This window comes from Kogia breviceps, chromosome 11 (assembly GCF_026419965.1).
Source record: "Kogia breviceps isolate mKogBre1 chromosome 11, mKogBre1 haplotype 1, whole genome shotgun sequence".
Classification (NCBI taxonomy): domain Eukaryota; kingdom Metazoa; phylum Chordata; class Mammalia; order Artiodactyla; family Physeteridae; genus Kogia; species Kogia breviceps.
The window spans coordinates 92,354,739-92,364,150 of NC_081320.1; positions in this window are offsets into that span (position 1 = coordinate 92,354,739).

Here is a 9,412-nt window from a genome sequence, read left to right on the forward strand (position 1 = left end):
AGCTCAAGAGGGACACGATGGCTCCAGCTCTAGAAACTCTCACAGGTGTGGACTCTTCTGCAGGACCCACAGCGCTGCCCTAGCCGGGCTGCAGCCCATTCCCAAGGCAGCAGAATAATAACAGCCAACATTTATACGAGTACTTCCTGTATGCCAGGCACCGTTTTAACCATTTAGCATACAGTCCCACGTTTAAGCCTCTCAACAAGCCTAGAGGTTGGTATCATTTTATCCCCATTTTCCACACAAGGAAACTGAGGTTTGGAGGATTAAGTGACCCGTCCAAGGTCACACAGCAGGGCAGCAGTGTCCCAGGCTCAGAATAAAGTCCCCCTGCAGCCACCACTGCACACCGATCACTGGTCCAGCCGCCCTTCGGGTCCCCTGATACGGCTCTGTTGACTCTGTAGAAAACTGCCCAAATTTACGGATTATGTGCACTGTTACCTTTTACTCTCCAAAACACATTAAGTGATTTCGTCTGGAAATGTTTTACAAGCCCCAATTACGCCTCCTACATCCCCTCCCCGGTACAGCCCAGGTCCCCAGCCAGGACTGTAAAAGAGCCTTTTCTTCTTTCTAAAGCCTCTTAACTCTCTGGCCCCGGAGCGGGCTGGATCTCCCCAAGTCTGGGAAAAAGCAAAGCTCCCGTTCTGGCCCACGGGGAGATTTTAGACGGACCGTCATGTCTCAGCTCTGCTCTCCCTCTTTTCACGAGACTCTTTAATTAGGTTCAGAAACATGTGTATGATCCTGAGAACCAGCCCGTGTTATATTAGGCAAGTTCAAAGCTCCATTTCCCCCAGCAACTCTCAGAACATTTCAGTAAACTCAGAGGCCTGGCTCACAGCCAGGCCTGAACAAAATCAGGCTGTGAGCGAACAGCGCTTACAGTACCCCCTGCCCTGGGCAGAAAGGTGGTGGCATTCGGGCTTGGACAGACGTAGGCTTTTATCCCAGCCCCTCCCTACTGGCCCAGTGACCCTGGACACGTCACTTAACCGCTCTGAGCCTTGGCCTTCTAATTTTGAGAATACAGGTGTACGTAGAATTTAGAATGGGGGTCATCACGGCTGTGGAGAATACGAGGGCTAAATGATGGATAAGGTTAGTTGCTTTCCCTCTTCCGTGCTGTGACCCCTCTTAGGGGCCTGATGGGGCCAAGCTCTCAGGAGAGGTGGGCTGCCATTGTGAACGGGGGCCCAGATCCCACTCCCAGGTGGCTGAACTTACACTCTCCCTCCAGAGAGATGCTCTCCCCTCTCCCATGAGGACCTTGTTTCAAACACGGGGACCTGGTGCAAAAACCTCCATGGTGTCAGAAATGTGTTTCTGCAGCCAGGGCGCAACCCACATGCGGCAAACCCTGTCGTAAAGTCACAACAGAACCGCGCGCAGATTTCACAGACATGCTCTCAGCCAACCCTCAGTGCTCAGGAAAACGGGCTTGAGCCTCACTCTCATTTTACCCCTGATAAGACCAGGGCCCGGAGAAGAGCGAGAACTTGCCCAAGGAGTCACGGCGAGTCAGAAGCAGGCCGAGGACTAGGACCCAGGTCAGAGCCAACCTAACCCCAAGCCATTCCCGGTCGTGGCACAGCAGCTCCCCTTCCTTCTCTGAGGTGGGAAAGTTGAGCAGAACCATCCAGAAGCATTGGCAGTCACCTCCCGAGCAGGTCTAAGGTGATGTGCTGCTCTGGTTTTTATCGGCAGCCTCCCTTCCCTGGTCCCGACGATGGGACCATCCTTTAGGAACCGGAGAGCTCAGAGGGACCCAGCCTCTTGGACTCCTCTCCCCTCCATCCGTTTCCCCCCGAGAGCTCTTCCTCTGTCTCCCACGGACTGCACTTCCCACGAGCATGGGGCCCCTGGTCCCCCGGCCTGGGCTGTTTGGAGCCCCTGCACCTTCCCAGCACAGCCAGCAGCCCCCACCCTCCTTCCCTGTCCCCTTTGGGCCTGAAGACGGCCACAGGGTGCCATGGAAAGAGCACTGGATAGAGGGTCCAAAGGCCTGGTTCTTAACTCAGCTCCACCACTGATGACTTGCTGTGTGACCGTGGGGAAACCGCCTCCCCCCTCTGGGCTTCACACACCACATATTTCAAAGTAGACTCAGCCGAGGTATCTCTGAAGGCCCATTTAGATGTCATGCCCCAAATTACACAACCAGCCCTCTTCGCCTCAGCCCAGGGGCCTTTCGTTCTGGCTCCATCACCATTGGACCTTGGCCCTAAGACCCATCTATTCTAGAGAGTTTAGGAGGAAGAAGCCTAAGATGGGCTTTAGGGGTTTTTTTTTTGTTTTTTTTTTTAACTGTACTACAGCCAAAACTCTCTTGGGAGATATGGAGATTTAAACCAACAGAGTCCACCTGAATTTTAAGGTCATTTCTCACGTGACGAACACTGCACAGGATGGTGTGGCTTGAACTGTTCTGTGGCCTAGGTGACTATGTAAAGCACCAGCGCAGGTGGGCCTGGCACACAGGAGGGCTAGTATGTAGTCCTGCCCTTCTCTCTGCTTTGGGCCCACGAGCAAGTCACCCAGCATGTCTGGGGCTCAGCTGTCTGTTCTGGAAAGTGGGCAGTTGGGCTTGACAATTTCCGGGAGCCTTTTTCCTTGAACCTGCTGTGTCTCTAAGACAAATACATAAAGTGGTGTGTGTCTTTCCCGTGGGTCTCTTTCCTTTTTTTTTTTTTATAACAGTTTTATTGAGATGTGGTGCACATACGCTACAATCCACCCACTTAAAATACATGACTCAGTGGTTTTGAGTATATTCGCAGAGTTATGCAAACATCCCTGCAATCAATTTCGAACATCCCCCTCCTAACAAACCCCACACGCATTAGCAGTCACTCCCCATCTCTCTCCAACCCCCCTCACCTAGGCTACCACTAATCCACTTTCTGTCTCTGTGGAATTGACTCTTCTGGACATTTCCTATCAGTGGAGTCCCACACTACGCGTTCTCTGGCGTCTGGCCTCTTTCACTGAGCGTGGTGTGTTCAAGGTTCATCCACGCTGCATCACGTCTCTCTCACCTCCTCTGCCCCCGTTTCCTGGGCTCACCCTGCCTGCTCGCTGTAGGGCTGCAGCCTGTGGCCACTGGCTCGCCTCTTTGTCAAGGCTTCCCAAACACCAGGCTCCCCTCCCTCTGGAATGTTCCCTCAGCTGCCCGTGCAGGCAGTCGGCACAAGGCCCCCTCAGCCCCCTGCCTCCTGCCCCAGGAAATACATTTCTCAGTTCTTTCCACAATTTGAAAGGTTTTAAGACAAACTGACCTGCTGTTGACAGCACTAATTCCTTTCTTCCTCTCCAATGCTCCTGTCTCTTCTCTCTCTCTTTTTTTTTTTTTCCCCTCAAGGAATTTTTTTTTGATGTTGTGTGTATGGCTTTTCTCCCAGCCTCCAGCTGTCACTTTGGAATGGGGATTGATGGCAAGTAGCTCCTACTGGCTCCCGCTATATTCCAACTGCTTCATCTACAGCATCTCGGGTACTCTCTGTGGGGCAGGCGTCATCATCCCCACTTTATAAACGCAGACGCCGAGGCTCAGGGAGACGCCGGGATTTCCCAAGGTCACCTTCAGCCAACAGCAGAGTCAGGATGGGACCCTTGTCCATTTTGCTTATTCTGCTTCCCCAGGGAATAATGTTGGTGGCGGTTCTGACAATTTCTCCCGATGCCCTGGACACGATGGAACACACTGCAGAGTCCTGGGACAGTCACCACAGTGCACGTTCAAGTACATTGCTCGGAGGAGGCCACCCCAAATCCCCCCTGCAAGAAAGAGGCCACAAGAATAGCTTTACTGGTGTAAGTTCAGAGGGAGGTATTTAAAGATCTGTTTCCTAGCACTCCGTTATAATCATCAGTGAAATAAACCATTGAGGAGCTTATTACTTATCTCTCTGCACTTTTTTCCTGGCTCCGAAGCCTTTGGTGGCTCCCCATTGCCTAGAGAAACACCTCCAAACTTCCTTCATGTGGCACAAAAGGTCCTTCACGATCAGGGACACTACCACCTCTGACACCGGTTTCCTGGTGGTGCCCTCCCGCATCCTCATTTTCCACTTCCCAAAAACTTTCCAAAGGGTAACAGTAGGTAAAAAAGATTTATCGCCTAAGATTACGTACATACGTGGGAGGCGCTGGACTATACCGTGGGCTCTAGGAAGAGCCAGGCAAGGTGGCTCCTGACCGTAGACAATGGAGCCGAGGATGTACCCTGGATCCGCAGCCACAGAACGACCCCAGGTTGATCAGTGTGAGGCCCGATCCACGTGCTAGATCTGAAAGCATGGATTTGCAGCGAAGTAGGTGAAAAGGTCCAGAGGAGGTTAAGAAGCCGGGCCCTGCTGGGAGCCTCCATGTTACCTGTGAAGCAGCTGGTGACAGAGCTGCAGGGGCGATGGGGAATGTAGGTGAGGGTCAGTGAGAGGCAGCCCCGGTGAGCTCGGCCCCAATTCCAGGGAGCCAGATGGGGGCGGGGATGCAGGAGGACCTCGGAACCAGATCTCCAGCAGGAGAGGCAACATCTCAGCGGTTCTTCTCCAGGGCTGAGGCCTCCCACCAGGCAGTCGGGTCAGCCAGCCCTGAGGAGAAGACCGGGGAAAGCATTAAGTCATCTGTTTACACCATGTCCAGTTCTACCTCTGTTTTTCTCTCTCCGTATACAACTCTCGGCAGACGATCCCCGACTGTTATCCCCCGGGAGCTCCCGGTTTCAGAGCCAGAGCCTCCGGCCGGGCCAGGGAGGAAGGACACGGGGCCTCATGAGACTCGGGGGACTGCCGGAACCCACACTTCGGTTAAGATCTTCCTTTCCAGGGGGGCCTGGAAATCCCCATTCCTGCCGCATACCCAGCAAAGCCTTCTGCAGGCCTTCCGCGCCAGGCTTCCGGCTGCCCCGGGGCGCCCCCAGCTTTATCTCCCCTGCACCCCTAAGCTTACCTTCTGGCTCAATCCAGGCAGCCCTTGCTTCATGGAGCAGTGGAGAGAAACGTGGGCCAGAGTCAGACCAGAGGGTTCGCGTCTCCACCCTGCCACTTACTAGCTATGACTTAGGAAATTAATCTCTCTGAGCCCCAATTTTCTTCTATTTGAAAATAATTGACCTCTTACAAGGAAAAAATAACCCTGACATTTGCGAAGTTGTCTCCACAAGTGGGGTGGGAACTGATATCTTGTCTTACCACCTACATAGAGCAGCAGTCACCTGGGTTAGTTTAAAGATGAGAAGCAATGCGTGGGAAGGCCGGCTCAGGGCAAGCGGGCCGTGGCTGTTTTCCCATCCTTGTCTTCTTTCTTCCTCACACGTGCCTGTCTTGGCTCGTCACTCCTGGTTGGTCCCAGAACACGAGCTGATTCAGTCACCTTGACGTCCTGGGGCTTTTCCAGGACAGGCACGGGCTGTAAGTCAGCTACCTACTCCCCTGACTTGTGTTTCTTTCTCTATATTTTTTTCATAGCAATTGGTGCCCCTAACAGACTTTGCAGGTTTCAGAGGGAGCATCTGGCAAAGAGGTTTCCGTCATTCTATTCTCCTGTTAGCCCTGTGGGAAGTTCGGGACGTCAAGTGTGTGTTGAGTGAATAAATGAGTGTAGACGCCTTCAGAGTCCTTAGAAGAGCATCAGATGGGCTGGCCTGGGGCGAGGAGCAGGAAGCCAGCCAGAGCTGGGGTCCGTTGGTGGTCTCTGGTGTTGACTAAAAAGAGCCAGCCAGCCTGTCCTCTGCCCTCCCTCTGTCTCTTCCCTACTCCCCCCCTCCCCTCCCCGCCCCATCCCTGTCTCCCCATTCCACCTCCACACTGGAGCCCCAGCCGTTTCCTGCGGGGGGGCCCCGGATCAGTTAAACCCCAAGAACAACACAGCCGACAGCCCGTCCTCATTTCCACAGGTGGGTCTGCCACCCAGATACCCTGCCACGCTCAGAAGATGCTCACAGCTGCTTTTATATTTTTAAACGATGCCCTGTCCCCACACGTTACTCCTAACGATGCTGCTTTGACTGGGTGAAGAATTCTTTCTTTTTTTTTCCTGGACTGGAATTTGCAATGCGTGTTCTCAACCCACCCCCATCAGACTCGAGGGAAATGAATTCTGGGCATGCCTGCTTCTTCCAGCAAAGCTCGCCCGCTCCGAGGACAGTCATTAACTTATTTTTCTAAGTAATCCTCTGCTGAAAGCTGTGAGCCGCCTGTGGTGGACGAGGGCAGGGCTTTGCAAGCACAAAAGTACTGGAGGTGGAGCTTACGCCAGGACGGACAGCTTCCTGGGAGGACGGAGGGGTACAAAATGGGGTCTCGCTCCCAGAACAGGACACAGATAGCCATTTCAAATCAAGCTGCGTTCGCATCGTATGCTTTTGTCACTGCCTGGGGGGTTTTCCATCAGCCTGCTACTCACTCACATTCAGATATTGGCTGTCAGCAGAGGCTCCTGCACCTATCAAATCAGATTAACGGTGGAAGCAGCCTCTAACCTACGTTCTAAAGCACACGTCTTACTACACACCCTGCTGAAAATCCTGAAACCCAGCCCAACCCCTAGGGTTATTTGACCAAATCCTTTGAGGCCTTCTTGCCCGTTCTTTGTCCAAGCACACCCTCCAGTTTATCATCGTCTAATCCTATTAGGCTCCTGAAAGGCCAAAACACACTTGCCCCAGCTGTGTCCTTTACCTGAAGCATCCTTCCCTGCTTTTCTGACAACAAATGCACACCAGCTTTCACATATCCTGGCCAGAATTTGCTGTTCCCAAACACCTACCTCTGCCCCATGACTTAGCATGTTGAAATTATTTGTGTTAGAGCTGACTGTCCTACTACCACGCACCACCTGCCCCAACGAAACTGGCTCCCTCATCTCTGTTCCCCTAGAGCCTGCACGAGGTAGGTCTTGAGCCCCTGCTTCTTTGGTCATCGGAAGACTGAATGATTGAATGTGTCTCCCTGATCTGGGCGCTGTGATAAGATGCTGTCACCTACAACGGTGAGAATAGAAGGTAAGTTTCAAGGCCCCAGGCCTCAAGGAGCATGTGGAGATGTGGACTTGTCAAAATTAAATAAGGAACACCCATAGTCAAAACAAAATACAATAAAAAAATACAAGGGGATATGGGGCAGGTCTCCAGTCCTGGGTACGGTTTCCAGGAAAGGACTTAATGCACACGTGCAAAGGAGCCCCACTTCACACAGAGTGCATGCTCCTGGCCAAGTGGGCACCCAGATACAGTGGAGGAGGCCACCCCTGTGGACCAGGTGGTCAGGGAGGGCTTCCTGGAGGAGGTGGGGCTTGAGCTGGATCTTGAAGGATGGACTCAGAGATAGAGGAGTTACAGGGACAGAGAACAGAATGAACAGAGCAAAGAGATGGGAAAGGCAGTTGAGAAAACCGCCCCCCAAAAGAAAAATACAAAAAAAGTTTACCTTGGTAGAGGGTTCTGTGAGCTGAGAAGCTGCTGTGGGGTTTTTCAGATCTTACCTTTTCTTTCTTTCTTTTTTTTTTTTTTTAATTTCAAATGAAGGATGCAGAGCCTCAGGCCCCGATCAAGGGCCACTGCCACCAACCTCCGTGCTGCTGGGCTGATGTAGCTCCCCTGAAATGTAAGTGGTAAAGCAAATTGCTTTTTAACTTTGGTTTCAATTTCGTTTGAGCTATTTCTGCTTAACAGTCTCCAGTGCCTTTTGCTAAAGTGTAGGACGGTGTAGGGGGAGTAGAAACAACATAAGCCGGCGGTCTCAAGTTCAAAACCTGACTCCACTTCTTTCCAGCCATGAGTCCTGGAGCATAACCACCAGCCTCACCACTATCATCAGTCACACTTACCTAGTGCTGACTCTGTGCCAGACACCGTTCTAAGCCTCGGCAACACCCCCGTATGATTTACTATCCCCATTTTACAGATGGGGAAACTGAGGCACGGAGAATAAATAACTTTCCCCAAGTCACCTGTAGTTAATAGAGCTGGGATTTGAACCCAAGTAGTTTGACTCCGTGGTCCTCGTACTGAAACATGATGGGCCTCAGTCACCTCAACTATAAAGTGAGGATAACAATCAATAAATATTCATTGTCGTTACGATGTGACAGGAAGTCGTAATCATTCCCTGGTGTTCTTGAGGGTGAAAACAGAAACCCCTTTAATGTTTCCAGAAGCATCTAAGGGATTCAGATGGCATCTCAGCATGAGCGGATTTTTTGGAGGGAAAAGCCATCCTTCGCATTCGCCTGTAATATTTTTCTTCTCAAGCATGCTTCTCAGAAGCCATTCTGCGCGTTCACTGATTCCCTGCTACTCACAAGTTCTTTTCCTCTCCCAACCCTCGACTGTCCCGACATGCAGCCTTTGATGGGCAAACATGCAAACAGCTGCTGCCTCAGAGAATCCCAGCCCGGAAGCCTCAGCGTGCCTTTTCCGATTTCTCCCTTTCGAATGTAGAAAAGCTTCCTGGAAGAGGCAGGGACTGTTTTAAACTAATGAGGCCTGGAGTTTTGCTGTGCCTTTGCCTCGTAGAGGAAGTGGTTTATCTTAAGACCACCAAGCTTCTCTATTCTAGATCTTACCTTCAAAGTCCCCCTCTGAAAAAAAATGATGGGAGCAAGTTTGGCAGGCATGGAATCTTTTGCAAGCAAAGACTCGTTCCTTCCGTGCATGGAATTCACTGCCTCCAGTAATAACAAACATGCAAATTGGTAGCATTTTCTTCTTATCGCCTCCTAGGCACTGAGCACTGTTTGAGGTCATTCACAGACATTTTAATAGCATGATTATAATCTCTCTATGGATGAAGCACTCTTCCGAAGCCTGCCCCAGCCCCGTTTCACATATGAGGAAACTGGCATCTCCCTTCCTTCAGTGACCCTATAAATAAACAGCGATCGGTGAATGGTATAGGAAATGCTCCGCGTATCGGAGAAAATCATTCACCAAGACAAGCACGGATGTTCCGAGCACTTCGCAGTAGAATATATTATCACCAGCTCAAGCATGACAATGCTCAGCCACCCCAGACCAGGAAATCTAAGCACAGGGATGAATGGGTAGTTTTCCCACGCCTCCCTTGCCTGCTCCCAAGGGTTGAGGCTGCCCAGAGAGAGAATCTGACCTCCTCCTCTGCTCGCCGGGGAGAGGTCACTGCATGGCTGCGCCTGCAAAGCACAAGGAGATGGGGGACGAGCCTGGAGGGCCCCCTGCTGTGGAGCACTGGCTGCACGCATTTGTGGGTGTGGGGTTTACTATGGTATCCCCAGCGCCTAGATTCACGCCTGGCACAGAGCAGGCACCCAGTAGATACTTACGGAATGAATGATGAATGAATGCATGCATGAATGGAGTTAAGTAACTTGCTGTCAGCTAGCAGAGTTGGAATTTGAACCCAGAATTACCTCTCGAGGTTTATCAGAG